Below are 19821 nucleotides of genomic sequence, written 5' to 3'. Positions count from 1 at the left end.
AAAACAATCCTTTCTCTGGGTTTGCCCTGGACTGTGGACAGACACAGTTCTGCGGGTTGTGTTTACTAGCTTTCCATGTTCTGCATTAATTTCTTTTTTCCCCTACATTTCCCTAAATTGAGTATGTTGAAGCAAATCAAAACCAATACCAGAAAAAATAACTCTGTAAATAAGCAAATTTATTTAGGAAAAGGTGGGTGATTTGTTACACATCTGAGCAGGGTTCCTATGTAAGTTGTGTCTAATTGAGTATACAAATAAATAACAAGTGTCCTAAAAGTTTTTATATTTACACAGTTTTGGAGATTCTAAGATTTGGAGAAGGAAACTAAAATGTATTCAAAATATGCCATGTGTTAACAAATATAGTTATGTATATTTCACAAATAAGGAAATTTATGCTGTTAAAACATAAATGCCTTACCTGCATTTTTATAGCCATGAAAGGATGGAATAAGGATATAAACTTCAGTCTTTGGGGTTTAAATACCCACACTATTTCCATTACACTGTAGTGCCCCATGGAAAAGCTTTTTTGCCTCTCCCAGTAAAAATGTGTGCAGGTCACCTGGAGCATGAACGTGTACAGCAGGAAAGGTCAGGGAGCATCTCGAAGCTGGTTAAATAAACTCAGAGATCTCACTTCCTAAATATTTCCCATGTCCCAGTTCAGTTACAAACACAATACCATGGTCTACGTTTTGCTTCCACATCAGAAACCCACAGCGAAGAGGAGCTGCTTGAAATGGATTTGAGACAGATGCACAATAAGAAAAGTAAAAGGTAAGAAATAAAAGGACAAAGCTAAAATTCAGCAGGGCCTGGAATTATCAGAAGAAATATCTACATGTTATTAAAATAGCTAATAACAATAGAAAAGAGACATCTGAAAAAGGAGAGATAGAACCTGAACCTTGAACCTAGCCTCCCACTAAAAGTGAAGGAAAACTATGTTCCTATTTTTAAAAAGCAGGAGAAATTATTTAGGTAAACACACACCAACTTAATTAACATAAAGAAATAGAGACCAAGTAGCAGAATATTTTACTGTAGATAATAAAAACATGCTAATAAGACTTACTCAAAAACAGATCAAACTGTAATATATTAATTAAAATGAGCTTAAAATATTTAAGAAAATACATCGACATGGATAACAGCCTATATTAGAGTTAAAAACAATGCTTAGAAAATAGAAAATCATTTTTAAATCATTTTAGAAATGAAGACTGAACTTGAAAGAAAACAAGAATAATAAATGTATTTAAATTTTACTAAGATAAAAAGAATTTAAAAAACTTTTAAAAATAAAGAAATGACATGAATGTAGATAGATGAAAATTGAAGATAGACAAAGAAGACCCAACTTACAAATAATAGAAGGCCTGAAAAAATATTGGGTTGATCAAAAAGGCTGTATGGTTTTTTTCTTGATAAAATAAAAGACATATATTTTATTTTCACCAATAACTTTATTGATTTGGATATTGTGAGTATGTAGGCTGTCTCCCATGTGGTAAAATATTGATTGTTCTCAATTAATATCTCAATTGAATCACTATCAACTTCAACTGGTCTACCCAATTGTGGAGCTTTGTCCAGTGGGAAATCTTGAGCGCAAAACTTCACAAACCACTTTTGACACATTCAATCAGGCACAGCACCTTCTCTCTGCACTATACACATCTTTTTGTGTGTTTCAGTTGCATTTGTACCTTTGTTGAAATAATAAAGCATAATATGTTGAAAAGGTTGCTTATTTTTCTATCTTTAATATTAAAAAGGCTATACAAAAATTTGCCAATTTTGATATTTTCTTCTTAATGCACACTGGTATGACAGCTGTCACAATACAATTTAACTAGATTGATTCAAATGAAGTTAAAGACAACTAAGCACTACTAGAGCCATCGTACAGAAAAAAACAAAGGTTTTGGCCTACCCAATAATTTAAGAAAGCTTTCTGAAATTTTCAAAAACTTGAAAAATCCTTTTGGAATCTAGAAAAAAAGAGCAATGACTTATAAGGGACAAATAATTATATCATCAGTAGATTTTTTAATAGGAACATGTTATTCCAGAAGAAAATGGAGTAAAATAATTAAGATATTCAAGAAAGGAAAGTGCAAATAACTATTTTTATTTTTTTACCCCAAAATACTGACCTTTAATTATAAAGGACATATAACCTGCAGTAATTTAGGATGGATTTTCCCCAGAGAGCACTCTCTAAGGACTGTCCTAAAGAACAAGCTTCAGACAACCAAAATTACAAAAGAAACATCAATATAAGGAACAGTGGTCTCTATAGTTACTTATAGGATTAAGACAAATTGAGAGTTAAAAGTGAAGAGTTATATATTATAGTGATGATATTATCTCATAGTATAGGTATAGTACAACCATTAAAATATGACAGGAGAGGAGAAATAAGATTGCATATAAAAAATATGTAGCTGTTTTCAGTAGTTATAAGTGCTGATGTTGTACTAGTATTATTATTTTGAAACTCGTGTGCATGTAATATGGGAAAAAGCAAATGGGTATTGATGGCATATTTTAATTCTTCACCTCTTATGCCCTGAACAATTAGAATTCTCACTATGGAAAAAATACAAATGTAATATAAAAGAAATTCAGTAAAAATCCTTTAAGTTTGAATTGGAAATAGCAGTATTAAATCACATGGTATTTTAATCATCTTCTATCTCTGAAATAAAAAGGCAGAAGCGATTATCAACCCAGTAGCAAATAGCAACTCTAGGCCCAGATTCTAACCTTAAAATACCATTTCCAATAAAAAGAGATAAGGCTTCTTGTAGATTTGGCTGATCTCCTGTATTTAGATAAAAATAAGCAAGGAGAGTCTAAAACATTTTGTCAGATCAGATAGCTAGCAAGTTATCAACAACTTCTGGTGTCATGTCAAAAGGCCAAGGTCAAGGACTGGGAAATTGGAGCTTCAAGAGATATGACAATTACAATGGATTGAAACATACTACATATATCTTAAAACTGAATAAATAAAAGGAAAGAATCTGCATTTATTCCTCCTTTTCTATGTGAACCGTTTACTGAGTATTCAAACACTAGGTGGGTAAGCATCCACTGTTGAAATTACTTCAGGGAATAAGTGGAAAAGAAATGAGAAAATATCACCACGAGTATGTATGCATCTAAATCCAAACAGCTGAAAATTGTACTGAAAAATGTCTTAAGTTATTCAGCAAGTAAATTCTAAGGAAATTAAAAGAGATCGTGTATATTAAATGAGACATCAAAGACATAGCTTAAAAAGATGTGATTAACTGAACTATCCCATAGGGGTGCACATTGACTAAGAAATCCATAAACAAGTGACAACTGAGAAAGTCAGAGAGTACTCACTTACATTTGGAGGGAGGAGGAGGGGTGACTTCCACAGCAGGTGGCAACGCTAGTTCTTGACCTGGATGGCACTTAGAAAATTGTTTGCCTTATAAAAATTCATCCAGCGATGACTTTCTCGTGTGTGCTTTTCTGTAGTAGGGCTTTATTTTATAACAAAAAAAAAGGTTTCTAAGAGAAACTAAGAATGAAGGTTTGAGTCAAATAAATGTGAGTTCTAATTCTGGCCCAGCACTTATTATCTGTGAGACCAGCAAGTTCACATCTGAGCCGTAGCTCCCTCCTTAATGAAATGTGAATAAAAGAAAGTATGTGTGCCCTCTGGAGTCTTCCTAAGGATGAAAAGCAATGAGCTCTACCAGAGGTCTGGCCCGGAGTGGCTGCCGGCCTGATATTGCTTCCTTTCCCTTCTCTGTCCACATCATTCTCATTTTGCTTGGACATTGTAGTTTTTCTACCAAAAATTACTGATACCTTCATTTAATTGAATAACAGTTTCAGATGGTGGAATAGACTGCGTGCTCTGAAGGCCTATCTTAAATAACCAGAATGTGTCCCTTCAAATTGCTGCTGAGACCTAACAGCACGGACTGGGGCCCTCGCCTAAGGGTCCGATGTCTCCCCGTCCTCAAATCCCAGAGCACTTTATTACAGAACAGTGCCCCTTAATCCTGGTTAGGAATAATAACGATGATTAATATTTTGCAAAGCAATGGGTAATAATTAAGCTTGTAATGACGGCATTTCATTTTTCACAAAAAGCATGTTCCTTTCATGGAGTAGGTACTCAATGTATTTTTTAAAGTGATTGATTGTGTAGAGTTAACTTTAATGGGCTCTTAGTGATGATGGAAACAATCTGATGTAGGACTCGATGTCAACATGATTGGAGGTGCTTTCCTGAAATAGTTCTTTTCCAGTGGGAATATCAGCGAAGATGGGGTGGCAGTGAGGTGGGAGCCCCAGTCCCCCTCCATCCATCCCGACCTGAGTCTCATCCTTGGTTTCATTTCCAATAACCACAGTTATGTGCGGAGGGTTTTCCACGCACCATTTGTGAACTTATTTGATCCTTGCCGTGACTCAGTGACTAGCTTTGTCTCCAACTTTCGGGTAGAGAAACTGGCTCCCAGAAATGGTAACCAGTAAACGGAAGGCCACATATCTCATAGAATGGGTAGCTGGGAATTCGTACCCGATTGGCCTGACTCTGAGACTCACCCTTAACCAAGGTGATCTGTGCAATCCCTTCTGGTGCCGACACTCAAGGATTGGTGAGACCTTTCCTCCAGATGAATTTTTCCTGATCTAGTAACCCAGGAGCTCCTTCAGGGACATATGTCTTCTTTGTTGCCTTTATGTCTCTCGCTGGCATCAACATCAAGAAAACCTCACTCCAGGAGGAACGCAGAACCTGGGACGAGGTCGCACCCAGAGCGACAGTGTGCCACCATCAACGGCAAATGAGAATTTGAAGATCACATTTGCTTTTTAGCTAGAGACCTTTCCCAGGCTCTTTTCTATTTCCACAAATCAGGCTTCTGATATTGAGCTTGACTGTAATTCTTGATACTGTTTACTTAAAGGAAATGGAAACACAACCTGTCGGGGAAGACAGAGCAACACTTGCATTTTAAATTAGTCACAGGCTTATCAGCTCCTGCAACTTCTTGTAATGGAAAAACGACCCAGGGGACACTGTCGCGTAATATCAGCATAACCAGCTTTGAGTGAGTGACATGTTTACATTGCATGCAGAGCTGTTTGATTTTCTTCCTTATTTTCTTCATGGCAGTTTTGAACTTACCTGGAATTATTCTCTCCAATTTACCAGAAGGGCTCCTGTTTCTGCCTCCTTCTAGCTAATGAAATCATTATTTTCTGGGGTCAGGTCCTTATTACCACTTCTCTGAACTTTTAGAGTCTCCTGCGTGATAACCCTCCTCCCAATTTATTTTCTCCCTGATCTATCCAACTCATTACGGCCAAATTTATCTTCCTGGGGAACAGTTCTCGTTAAGTCAACCTACCAGATGTAAAAAAAAAAAATGTAAAGAATCTTCTGCTTATAGAAAAAAATCACAATTGTTAGGAAAGCCTTTGGATTTACCTTATCTGACTTCAAACTCTTTTCTCATCCTTGTTTTTTCCTGATTATCTTAACCCAACAAAGGCCAAGTTGGCCAAATCTCTATTTGTGCCCAGAGAGTTGTTGTCACTCTCTCTTACATGTTTACTTCACAACTCCGAGGTCCCAAGTTAATTAGGCCATGACCATGGAGAAAAACGGCCACCATGTTGTGGTTGACTACAGCCAAGACAGTCCATGTACAGTAGACAAATTCACTTGAAATTATTTCTGTCAACAAACTTCCTTGTCTTGGTTTTAGAAGGAAAAAAATTAGAAAAAAAGTAATGTATTTTTAGAGCATATAAAAGAAAATAAAATAGAGAATATGGCACTGTAAAGCCAGCTGGCAAAATAGCTACAGAAAAATAGTAACATTCAATCTTTTTTTATTTACCCAGAACCCTGCATAAATGATCCTCCTGAACTTAATTTCAAGAAAAATAACTCCCCACTTTCTCAAATCTCATAGCTCATGTTTTTACAGTTTTCCCCAAACTTTGTTGAAAATATATGAGAACCTTGTGAAAGAAATATGTCCTTCCCCAAAGCTGTAGGAAGCTCTGGTTGCTCACCAAGTCAGTTGTGTGAAACAATGCAGAAGGGAACTAATGTGTCCTTGGAACCCTTGGAGCATTTTTTAGAGGTAGAAAGTAAAATTATACTGAACTGAAGTCCCTAGCACACTGCATCTTGAGCACGGCACGGCTTCAATAATGTATTGTAAAATCACGGTGTCAGCTGGGGAGGAGCGATGGGGGTGTGTTTTATTAACTGAGAAAAGAAGATTTATAGATAAAGTCACTGAAGAAGAGTTATAGTGAATCATGCATTTGCTAACAAAAGGTGTCGAGAACAATATTTTTTTTCCTGCTTTGTCAACATCTAATGCCCATTTATCTCTGTTACAGGATTCATACACAGTCACAATCACTCAATAAATTCATCACCATGGATTGTAAAGCTTAAGACAGGGTCAGAAAGCTCGCAAAAAGCATCAGTAATCTACCCCACAGAGGGCTGGGAAATGTTAATGGTGGGAACCTGGTGCACAGGGGACCCAGTTTCCATTACAAAAGTGACCGACCATCAGTCATCATCTCAATAGGTCATCCTGAAATGCCATGTGCTTGGGCTGGCTAGAAAAAAGTACTGCCCAGATCAAAGCTGCCAGGTCAGAACACAACTGTTTCTGAAACTTTGTACTAGAGCTTAAGCTAAAGTGAGTTCCCCTAAGATTATGGAGACAGATCTCCAGGGGACAGAGACAAAAGAGAGGCACCATGTCAGCCAGCTGCCTGCTGGGTACACCATGACAGCACTTAAGAATAAGGAGCATTTGTCTCTGTTTCCCATATTTGGTATTATAACCTTGAGATGTAGCTGCATGCTCTGGGATTTACATATGTTGTCAACATGTTGTATAATAGTCTCCCTTTTTAGGTCATTCTGCAAGTTCAACAAAAACCATGTTAGCATGAGAAGTGAGGTTCAGGCTTCAGTTTTAGCTTTAATTTCCAAACAAAATAATTTCAAAATTCATGATACAGACATGGCTATGGAAATATATATATATATATATATATATATATATATATATATATATATATATATACCAGAATAATCTCCCTACTCAAAGTCAATGGGAGCAGTACTTTTACATTAGTTCAGCTTTACTTGCATAGTAATTATTCTAGTAAATGTCCATTTGGCGCTATTCTGTGGCAGGCATCACATGTGATTCTGCATATAAAACAATCAAGACACACACATGACCATGGACTACATGCAGATGTTGAATATCTGGTATGCCAAGCACATTATTTTTACAAGTGCCCTAGAGGCCAAAGAGAGGATTCTGGCATCTCTAATGAATTACATGATGGCTTGAACTGTGATCCAAATACAGGAAAATGATCAATGATGCTACAAGTCAACCCACAGGCAACACCCTAGTCATCCTCTTCAGCCTCCCAAATTTGTTGACATTATTTCTTGATCCTCCATGGCTCTGTCCCTTGTTTTCTGCTTGGCACAACTGACTCATCTTTCATGGCTCAAACCAATTGTCACTTTTTCTCTGAAATTCCCTAACCAGGATGAATCCCATCATAATAGGACTTCTCATAGCATTCCCTACCTGCCTTTATTAAGAACATAACAGGTTGAGGTTATTGGTCATTAGTTTGTGTTCCCGTGAGTTCATGGGAGTTAGCAACAGTGCCTAACTCATTTTCATATCACCATCTCCCGAGACTATTCTAGCTTACAAATGATTCTCAGTAATGTTAGGTCAAGCTGTGAGAATATACCCTGAACCAGGGAACACAGGGGTTTCCCAAGGGTGCTCTTTGAGAGGGCTGATTAGCCCTGAGTTCTCATCAGAGCAATGAACAGAGTGCTGATGGCCACACATTTTAACAGTCATTCAAGGGCTCAAACAAGGCTATTTTGCTTTGGAAGTGACCATAGAAGTAAGAAGAATCATAGAAAACCTCAATGCATGATGGATGTGATTGTGAAGACAGCGAAGAGCTATTCAACACTGATGCTCTAGGCTGATGAGAGAGAAGCCCTTTGCCTTTGAAGGTGAGAAGTGGCTGGAAGACTCAACAGGAAGGGGAGGGACTCTTTCAGGAGAGGAGCTTTTGGTCCCAAATTCCACTGTACTCTATCGGAGGGGGAGAAGCAGACACCACAACTGTAGTCAGACACACACACACACACACACACACACACACACACACACACATTCTTAAAACTTTTACAAACCTGTTTCAAATCCTCTTTTTAGCATTTATTTTATAAGTAGAATAAGACAGCTAATTTAACTCGCAAAGGCTCATTTTTCTCACATAGAAATGCTAATGATTTTCTTATATGATTTCGTGAGGATTAAATTAACTAGGAGTGTATGAATGTTCTCTGTGCACACACATAGTAATAATGCAATGAGTGTCGGTTGGATCTAAGTTGGCAAGGATGAGAATTTTTTTAATATCATTGTCTGGAAAGTTTGTTGAGTGGAAGAACCAGAAACCTAGTCAAGGACTCAAAATGCCTCCAGAGATTTTGAAACAAGCTCCTCCCAATCATCCTCTGAGAGTGGCCAGACCGTCCTAAGTTAGGCACCACCACCTGAGAATGCCAGCCAGAGCTGAGCACAATCTTGAAGATGACCGAATCCCCAATTAACTGATGCTAACCAACCTTTTATTTTAAATATAATATAATTAAGGAACCATTTCCTGAGAGCTTTGGAGTTCCTTGCAATGAACTAAGCTGACTATTTCATGACAATGAGACTACCCAGCTAAGACAGGAGACAGCACAGGAAGAACTCTGAGATCGTGCTGCTGTTGCTGGCCAGCATCTGGCATCCTGGTTGCCAGGAAGTGCCTTTCACCACTTTGGTAGAATGGATAGCAAATCAAGGCAAGGAGAAGGAGGGAGACATGCTCCACCCACTAACTCGGCAGTCCTGATCCTGGTTCGATAATATTGCCAGATGTTCCAACATCACGTGAGACACCATGTTAGCATGGGAGGAGGGAAGTCCTTAAAATTCTACATATCTTGCCCACTCTCTGGGAAAGAAAGCCTTTGAAACTATGTATTCATCCCAAGGCCTGGTAGATAGGAGGGGCTCCACAGTGCCCAAAGAGAGAAGTCCGTAAAACAATTTTGGTTAATCGCCTACTTCTGGTCACTATCCGTTTTATGAGGGAGTCCCTAGTGTTTACAGTAAGAGCCCATAAATAACTTTGGGTAACTGCTCCAACTTTAATTAACTGCCTCCTGTCATGTATTTGATTTATAACAAGATGAACAAATGGGGTCTGGAGCAAAATATGGATTTGGGCTAACAGACCTCCACACATACCTATGTTTAGGAAGTCACGCCCCCTGACCCTGGCCACCGGGAAAGCTGGCACCAACTTTACCTGTCCATCAAACTGTAACTTCTCCACCCCCATCTCACCAACTGCGTAAGTCCTCTGAACAAAGGACCTGATGCTCTTGCCACCCTATGCCTTTTACCCTCCATCTCAGCAAGGCCCGTTCTCTTTCTGAGAACATATCACTCATAAAATCTTCTCGCACACTAATAGGTTTGCTGATCTGTAATTCTTTACTGTGTTGGCAAGAAGGACCAAGTTAACATAAATGGTGCCGAAACCTGGGATCCTGACTTGGATCCTACCCCACCCTTTGTCTCCTCTCATACCACTGCCATTCCTGTTTTCTTTCCCTCATGCTGTTGGAAATCTTCCTACAACACATTACTCTCTTTTTCTGCCTTAGAATATGCTGTCCTGTAAATATAATTGAATCTTTCTATGATGAGTGAGCATCTTGCCCTGCCTTTTGGGCATCATTTGGAGTCTCCGGGACCATGGCACAGTATTATAGTTGTAAATATAAAGGATAAAGAAGATTGGTCTGTGTCTATTTGACCACAGGATATACCTTGAACATTAGTCTTTTGGGGGGGAAAAGCCTTTCTTTCCACTTATTTTCTTGTGAATTTCTTTTTACTGAAATTATGCACAGAAGAAATACAATCTTAGTTGATTGAAGCTTTATTGAATTCCCATTGCTGGGAGGCACAATGGACCTTATTTTGGAACAATAGCTTTGGGATGGAAATGTGGGAAATGGCCTTGCAAATGCACCCTGACTTCTTTATCAGAGGGAGAAATTTCATAGAAGCATTTTCTATTAACTGTTCAAGGCATGGAAACACTTAAAAAGTTGCTGGGGAGTTTTGATGAGCATCTTTTTCAAATGAATTGACAAATGCATGGGTCTTTCATAGGGGAGGTCTCTTCTCCTTGTTCTCCTGAAAACCTTTAATTCAGAATATGAAATTGCCAAGCCACACTTCATTTATCTCAGCCTATTGTCTACTAAGTGTGACTCAGAAATTGGAAAGCCCTTGATCTTTAATGGTTACTCTAATGCCTTCATGTGCTTCACACTGCCCCTCTGGGCTATGAGCAGCAGGGCTATTTCAATAGAAATGCTTTGCTACAGCAGTTTCCTAATGTGAACACATTTTTACTTTGAAAACGAGGCAGTCCAAAATGACCGCATTTGCCTCAATGTGAATCCAACATGTGTGATGTCTCTACAGTGGGAATGGCCTGGTATAGGTGTTGCAGCTGGTCGACAGTCTACAGTCTGCCATGGCAGCAAGTAACCACCTGGTTGGTTGATTAACTGATTTTCCACACAGAAAAATCTAGATGCACTGGTTTAGAAACCACACTAACTTTAAGCACCGTTCCCCTCCTCCCTTCTTCATGAATCATTTAGTCTGCCAATTCAGTTGACTGAGTTATGCAACTGATTAAGTAGTATTCTCTAGGTCTGAAGTTCTAATACAGAAAGACCTAACTTGCTTGAATGCAACTTATGCACACAAAAGCAAGAGTCTGCCGTCACCCCATTTATACGTAGTACAGTAGGTGCTCCTGCTGTCACTTTCACTGGCATTAAAAAGGGTGCCTCTGTGCTTAAAATTCTACTGAACAACGTTCCATTTCCTACCTTCACTTTGCTTTTGCCTGGCAAAGGGAATGCGATTAAGTCACATATCTGGAAGAAGAGTTGTTTTATTGGAATCTTGATTTCTCCCTAGATAGGCCTGGCCTAAATTCCTTCCTTGGTATGCTCAGAGGGAGCTCACACAAAGGCTGATTATGTTCCCACTTATGCACACTCCTTCCCAGGCATTACACACCAGGATGGCATCCCAGTTAGAGAGCCGGAAGTCTGACCCACTTTTCAATCACTTCTTTATGAATCTTTGTGTAAGTATACCCAAGTGAGCCTGAAAGATCAGTTATATCATACAGTTGGCCCCCAAATCCCCTTCCTGGCCTACTCCCCTTCAAGAAGAATGTCATGGTGGGTGACTTCCAACACCCCCAGAACCATCAAAAGTAACTAGTAGCTCCTTTGTGTGGTTGAAATTCTAGATTTTTCCTACCATTCCCCGCCTCATAAAATAGGCACAATAGGGAAAAGTGACATTCTCTAGTTTTCAGGCCACTATTTGAAGAGTTCAGGATAGTTGAGGTTTGTGGGAAAATTTGCCACCTTTTATAGTAGCTTACTCATAAAGGGAGTAGACTGATGTTTCAGAGTCAAAGTGAAGATTATCAGACCAAGAAAGTACACTCTTCCTTTGGTTAGATTTTACCATTGTTCTTAATCTTGAGTTGGCAAAGCTTTCTGAGCTTTTGGTGAGAACCCCTGAGAAGGCACAGGGAAATTAAAAGAGAATTTATTGCCGGTTGTAAGAGTTGCGATGCAAATTTGGCCTTCCAGGGAGCTAAGAGCGGTGACTCCCAAAGTGTGGCTCTCAATCAGTAACATTAGCATCACTTAGGAACTGGCTGCATGCCCTAATACCTACTGAATTTAAGAGCTGGAGATGAGGCCTAGCAATCTGTGTTTAACAAGCCCTCCAGGTGATTCCAAACTGTTCTAAAGTCACAGAGCCGTAGCCCTTGTGAAAATGCTTTGCTGTGTGCTGTAGCAAAGCTGCACATTTAGCTCTAGGGAAAAATGTCAGGATCCTTCCCTGCCTAAGTGCACCACTGGGAAGACTCAGAGGCAAAACAGGTGAATTTCTTACCAGCTGTTGCCTTAAAGGGGTTGGGTGGGTTTAAAAAATTAAGTTCAATGTTTGCAAGTAGAAGGAACTAAGAAATTTTAGAGACATTCTTTCCTATAAGAAAGATGAAAATAAGGTAGAAGAAGATGCCACACGCGTGGAATTACATTGAGCACATCCTTCTACATAAGTGCTCCATTAGTGTTGGTGAACACTATTTTTTCACTGTATTTTTCTGGTAGAAAAAGCTAAAGAAATGGTGAGCCAGGTGAGAAAAGTCTTTTTCTTTGAAATGTCCTTTTTAAGAATTTTACCCAGTGGAGTGATCCAGGAAGGACATTGGTGTAGGGAAAGTATAATCCACCTCAGGGGTCCCTCCAGTGTTGTAACAGAGTCAGGAGAATGTCCTGACTCTAGTAAAAGTCCGTGGAGCAAAATTTCTAAAAAATTACTTTGTAGCTTAGCACTTGGAATTCTTCCTTGAATTCATCTCATCAGGTGAAAGCACCCTTCATAACTCTCATAAAATGTTCCTTAGTAATATCTATATCCAGTGGAACGTTAAGAAAAGGAAGAGCCAATTACTGTTAAATCTACAAATTGCCTTAAAATTAATATTTTAATCCTAAGGATTAGACCTTGTTTAGCATGGTGGGAACCTTCGCATATTGGAGAAAAATAATGTACACAGCCTGAGTATTTATGCATCATGAAAAAAAAATACTTACTGACAATTAACCTGGGGGAAGCTCTTTTGGTCCTGGAAACACAACGGTAAACAAAATAAATTCCCTGACCTCCTGGGAGTTAATCTAGAGAATGAGAAAGATGAAAGCAAAGAAGCACATAATATTAGACCAAGGAGTGATGAGTACAATGAAGGAATATGCGGGAGGGGGAGGAGAGAGAAGTTCTGCCCTTCCAGTCTTATAACAAAGATAATCATCATGTTCACTGTGCGTGGATTTTCTTCTTAGGATTAAGCAGCCTCACTTGGCAAAATATTACCAATATTTCCCTCACTCGCAGTGCCTAATAATTGGGTGAGAAATGGCATCTCAGCCGAAGATGGTTCTCCATGGGCTGATAAGCAACACTGTCTGACATGAAAATCATCTAAGGCAAATCAGACCCATTTGTGTTTCATACTGAAAATACGAAAAGAACTCTCTGGTCTGGATTTTTTAAGAGATAGGAAGAGAACTGACAACCAGAAAGGGGCCTGTTTAACCTCTATTCCTGGGCCCAGTAGGGCCTCGGGAAACATGTGGGGGCCATGGTACCAGTATGGAAAATCAGTGCTTTTCCTGAGTGAATCTTCTTTGGGAGAAGGACTGCAAAAGGTTCAGCCCACATGCTCTCGCTGGGCCTGGGGCACCTCAGCTATAGAATGAGGGTTAGAAGGCCTGGATGAGCATTCTATGACCAGTCCAAAGCCTGTGTACCCAGTGCATGGAAAGCCAAACACACAACATCAGGGATTGGAATAAAGAAATGTTTATTGATTGAGAAGGCACCAACCTAGAAGATGAGAGACCCAATCCTCAAATCCATCTTAACAAAGATCAAGTTCAGGCTGCTTATATGTCAAGGGAAGGGGAAATGGAAGGGCTAAGAGGTGATTAACCACTCTAGGTATCTGGGCATTAGCAGGGGTCTGAGGAAAATTGGGCTAGTTGATGAGAGTCTGGATACAAGGTTACTGCCAATCTTTGCTCAATGGTACATACTTCCTCTATCTCCACAAGGGAGGCACTTTGTGGGAATGGGCTGTTTTTGTAAAACTCAAGCCACAGGCAGAATTCCTATAATGATTAGCATGTCTGTATGTAAGACTAAGCTTAAGCTACTAGCATGAAGACCATGGGAACAACGCAGGCTTGAACAAGATAGAGTCAGAGAGGATGAACACTTCGCTCCATTACAATTTCACTCAAGGGTTCAGAGGTAGATATTTAACCCATCCCACTATCTTATGCTAAAGAGAAGAAGTGCCGCACAAACAGGGCAATTGATTTGTGTGTGTGTGTGTGTGTGTGTGTGTGTGTGTGTTCTTCAGTTGGATTCACAAAATGAATGAAACAAACCACACACATGTTTGTTAATACTCTGCCAAATATGCAAGATTTAAGAGCACATAGGAAGCTCAGCTCTAACCCCTGGAATGTGATTGGAGTAGCATATTCCATATTTCAGTAGGGAAAGTCCCAAGAATGGAAGTAGGATGGCTTCCCTAACCCTAGGAGTAGGTTAAATTCCCCCGCTCTATGTTCTCATAGCTCCTAAAACTTCGCTGCTATTTAACACTTGTCACAACAGGATGATTTGTTCTAAGTCTATGCTCCCCACTTGGCCATAGACCTCATGCAGTCAAGTGCCATGTTCTGTCTTGTCAATCCTCACACCTTCTGCCTTCAGTGTAAACCCTAGAGGACAGATAGTAGATGCTCAATAAATGTGCTGAAATGGATTAACATAAACTGAATTAAATTTATTCCAGTCAATTTAACTCAATTTATTTTCATTGAGTTTCAATTATTTTAAGAGTTTGGTTTTTGCTGCTATTATTTTAATAAAGATTATCTTTACATTTTTCTCTCAAAATGGACAACTGGAAATGTTGCATTAACATCTGAATGCACTTGGGTGTTTAAGGTGATCAGAGGTGTGGTTGGGAAAAAAATTGTTCTTTGCCGCTCAATGCAAATTGCTACCTAGCTTTTATATTCCTGTATATGCCTACATATTCTTTACTTCCTGTGCCTCCTCTATTTACCTGCATGTATTCTAAAGGCACTTACATTTTTCAAAAGATGGGCTCAGATATTTATGCAGTGGATGTGCTAAAATTAGGTTTAGAAACAATTTCCCAAAGCCTGGAGTAGAGCAGGTGCCAGCGTATCAGGACTACAAATGGCATGCAGAGCAAGAGAGACTGTGGGGCAATCATCCGAGTTAGTGACCGGATAGATCCGACACAGTATTCTAATCTTCTCCGAAGGGGAAGAATAAACTCCCCGGCTCACACCTTGGTTTAAATTTCAGAACAAAGGTAACCCAATTTTTTCTTGTATTTTCTCCTATGCTGTATGCAGAGAAAAGCAATCTGGGCGAACATTATGACATTCCTGTTAGGAGTCAGTGTGCATCAGAAAACATGAAATACTACCTCTTGATTCTTAGGCTACAGGTCATTGGCAATGGCTAGCACACCTCTCCCGGAACACACAGGCCAGGAGCAGGGAGCCAGAACGCTGTGTCCCAGGATTTCTGATCACAGCTGGTACCCATTGCAAGGCCTGCATTGAACCTGCTCAGGGATTCAGCTTCATCTGGATAGCTCAGGGATTTCAATAAGCTCTGATTGGTGATGGTGTGTGAATATATTTATCAACTGAAGGAGAGCTATAATTCACAACAGGGAATTTCACAGTATTGCCATTTAGAAGTGGCAGGTTTACTCATGCCTATCTAAAAATAGCCTGTGGCCTGTTCATACTGTTAGCCTTTCTTAGGGGTAACACCTTGCAGATGCGTATTTGACATGTGTCAGATCTACCTACTTATATGTGGTATCGCTGCCCTGTGGTGTGGACCTGAGAAATCAGACATCCGACAACCAGAAACTACTGGTAAAAGCGAAGAGCTGATGTATGAATGTTGTCTGTGGCTATTTACCTCACTCTTACATGTAGTAATGAATTATAAATGGCAAAAATGTGAAGATATGGTTCATGCTGAGCCGAGTAGCAGCAACAAATGTTGAGATGGCCCTGGTTCTTCCTGGTTCTTCTCCAATTTCTGCTCCAGAGGTGCATCAGAGCAACACCTGCAGGAAATAGTCAATCCTAAAACTGTTATACCTTCCATCACCTGCCAAACAGACCAGGCATAGGCTATTTTTGCTTTGATATGTGCTGAATAGTTTCCCCCTAAAATTCATAGATTGAAGCCCTAACCCTCAATGTGACTGTGTTTGGAGATAAGGTATTTAAGAGGGCAATTGAGGGTAACTGGTCATAAGCGTGGAGACTTTACCCAATAGAACTGGTGTCTTTACAAGAAGACGAGCACCAGGGATGTGTGTGTACAGAGAACAAGTCATGTCTGATGCTCTTCTGGAACTTTCTAAATCCCTGGTTCATCTTTTTTTCTGCTCCTTTCCTAGTCCATCTTTGGAGGCAGTGCTTCTTTTGTCTTTATGGTTCTCTGCACATTGCAGTTAAATATCTGTAAATGAAATGCATCCTCTTTCCATGATCCCTATAACATGCCTTTTTACAACTGACATCAAATAAGGCAGCTTTCTACACTAGTCAATGCTGTATTCTGAAACTCAGTGCTCATGATAGACAGTATAAATCAAATTTCTAATCCCAAAATAAGTAGAAGTAAGGAGTAATTTAGAACAGCGTGATTTAAAATGGCTTATTTGCCTTAAATAAAGTGTTAAATTAAGTGATTATATTTTCAGAAATGAAAATTAGGAATCTTTTTGTTCAAGGACAGATTGACAGTGGGATGTGATATATATTTGTAAATTCTGCATTGTCTACCTGCATGTAAGTTGACAAATTGATGCCCAACACTGAATCCGTATGTCAAACTTAATCTACTTTATGTCAACATCAGTGAGTATGTAAGAATTTCTCTGGGGCTGAGCCCCAGCTGGTTAGAATGATGAGTCTGCAGAGTTGACCTAGAGCCGTATTTGCTTAGCAGGTGCACTTAGACTGTGGACTTCTTTGAAGTAGGTCCAATGTCAACAACAATGGGAAAACACTGGAGGTGCTGCCTTTGGCCATGATCCCTTGGTGATGTTCCACTGATTAAGATGGAAGAACATCCCTTCAGCATCTGCACCTTGGCATTCCCTCACCCTCCTATTTCCTCCACAAGCTTTTCTGGACCATTGACCTAACACTTGCTTCCCTTACCCCTCTCCTGAACACACCGATTTGCAGTGTTAACAGAGGCAGAGAAAACACGTCCTCAACCATGGCTTTCTGCACCTCTTCCTCTTCCTCCTCATGTTTAGTGATTCGGCCTCAAGAAACCAGCTGCTTGAAAGCACACACAACACCCCAAGGAACCTCCTTGGGACACCCACGGAAACCTCATTCAGAACCACAGAACAACTGAATGGATGGGTCTGAGCAGACCAGTAGATGAATGAGACTTAATCCTTTGTGTAAGAAGCCCACCTGTGGATTTCTTTGTCTTTCTTGACTGACTAATGTCCTTACCTTTGGTCCTGCAAGTCCCCCCTGCAGAGCACAGTTTCAAATCCTTCTCCCAGAGTTATTGTGCTGGGAAACCAAAAAAGGAAACTGCAAGAGACTGGATGCAGGCAATGCCTCAGAAGAAAGAGGGTTAATGACACAACTGTTAGATTCTGTTCTTTCTCCGTGGACAAAATATACCATATCTATTAAGTAGCACAAGGTGGTATATGTGAGAAAAGATTGGAATGTGGCAAATCACTCCTTGCCTTGTGATCCTTTGGTAATAACATTGGGGCCAATTAGGAGGGATTTTAGTCTCGAAAGTATCACAGAAAACCTGCTGTTGGTGGTGAGTCAAGCCTCCCTACACTCCCCAACTCTTGTTTTCTGGTGCCTGTTGTCACCTCTCCCTCTTTGTAGTTGTTTTATCTTCCCAAGTCACTGCTCTGGGCTAAGAGCCACTCTCTTGGATACCAACAGCCAGCAAACATAGGAGTAAGGGTGGCACCATGTGAGAGCAAAGCCCTGGTCCCATTTGGACATGATCCTAGAGATGCTTCCTGGGCAACCGAGAATTACCGGTGAGAAGAGGCAAGCACCACAGCAGCAGTACTAACTTGGGGTCCCACAGGCCTCTGTTCAAGTCCTAGCTGCCTCTTGCAGGTGTGTCACCCTGATGATTTGTCTGAACTTTTCTGGGACCCAGTCTTATTCACCTGTAAAATAAGGACAAAATACCAGCAGTGTCGTTAGAGAAGTGCAATGCTGTGAATGACACCTTTTGTGTGTTAGAGAAGCTCAATCAGTGGCATATTCAATAACGCTATCATTATTTAATGAGTGTGGCCCTACCGGCTCTCACCTTATCTCTGTTCTCTCTAATCTCCTATCCATCACCACCATTGTCTGAAGAAAATGGAAAAAGGTCAACGACAAAATTCTGTCCCCGTTCATTTATGCTATGAAATAGCAAAAGTTGCCACCAAAGGCTTCTCTGATTACAAAGAACTTTGCCCTTGCCAGAAAAGACAACGACTGAATTATTGAAGAAAGGAATCTTTTTCACTATCTTCCAAAGGGATGAAGAGAGCTCCTCTGTCCAGAAGGCTATGTTCTCTGTTCTTGCAGAAAAAGACACATCCTTCATTTCTACTGTGTGCCAGCTGCTTTGCTGAAGGGCAACTCACATGAAAACTTATTTTGCTTTCACAAAAATGCTCTGTCCCTCTCTGCCTCTTACCACTTCTGGGCTTCTTTTCTAGGTAGGACATGTCCCCAGACAAACCTTGTGATCAGGGGCTATACCTGTGGGGTTTTTTTTTCTTTCTCTTGGGAGGAAAGATCCATGAGCTACAAACATGAAACATGAAAATTAAATGTGAAAGAATTTGTAAATTTCACATTCCATCACTGTCAAAACATTTTTCTTTTTTATTTGCCTCCCCCGTCACAAAAATACATACAGCCCTATTCTATTTTAGTTCAAGTTAAATCCAAATAAATTCCTGAAGAAATAAATGTTAGAAAATTTGGATTCCTGTTTATTCTGGCACTGTTTGCCATATCTCTGTTTGTCGTAGGTCAATAAAAATCAGAATTTTATCAAATAATGAAAGCTCAAGACCTGAAGCTTCATTGGATCCTCTAGCACCCCCTTACTTTTGAGTAAAAAAATCATCAAGGAAAGATTCGGTTAGTTAATGCCTGGGCATTTGGAGTCAGTACAGCTGTAATGAAAATGAAGTTGCCTATTCAGGACTCAAGTACGGAATGAACTGTCTCTCTCTAAAGGTCTTGCTCTGACAGTGTCCGGCCCAGTCCCATCTTGCTTACTGTTGGCCTCCACAAGGACACTTGTGTTCATGCCGAACACACAACTAAACCATAAGAGAAGAATCAAAATCCTTCACATGCCCTTCTTTGGAGGAGCAGCTGTTGCCCTGGAGAATTGACATCAGGCCAACAGCAATTTCTTCTGCAGCTGCTTCAAGGATGCTCGAGTATGCCCAGCACAAAGGGACAAGGGACAGTCTTCTGGCCCTGAGTCCAGGCTTCCTTAGCACTTTCCTTATAGGTCAGCTAATTCTGAATCTCTTGTCATGTCTCAGCACCTAAGGTAGGCCCGAGGAAATATTCCATAAGAATTGAAACCCCTGACAGATAAAGGCAAATAAAATACACAAATTTATTATTTAAACCATTGTCGCCCATACAAGCGCATTCTCTCCTTATTATGAAATCAAATTCCTCACAGTGAGGGAGAGGGCGCCAGCCACTGCTCAGTGTCGAGATGTCTTCTTTCTTGACATTATTATTCAGAGAATTCTTAGTGGGCTGTCTGCCTCCTCCGAGCCATGGAGACATGTGCTAATGTGAGGGCGAAGGCATGATTTGGAAAGTAGGAGATGTGGCATGGTTTAAATCCACCCCAGGTTCTTGCGAAATGAAAAGTTCCA

This window comes from Artibeus jamaicensis, unplaced genomic scaffold (assembly GCF_021234435.1).
Source record: "Artibeus jamaicensis isolate MK-2021 breed Jamaican fruit bat unplaced genomic scaffold, CSHL_Jam_final contig_354, whole genome shotgun sequence".
NCBI classification, from domain to species: domain Eukaryota; kingdom Metazoa; phylum Chordata; class Mammalia; order Chiroptera; family Phyllostomidae; genus Artibeus; species Artibeus jamaicensis.
Note: the sequence above shows the minus strand (reverse complement) of the source record.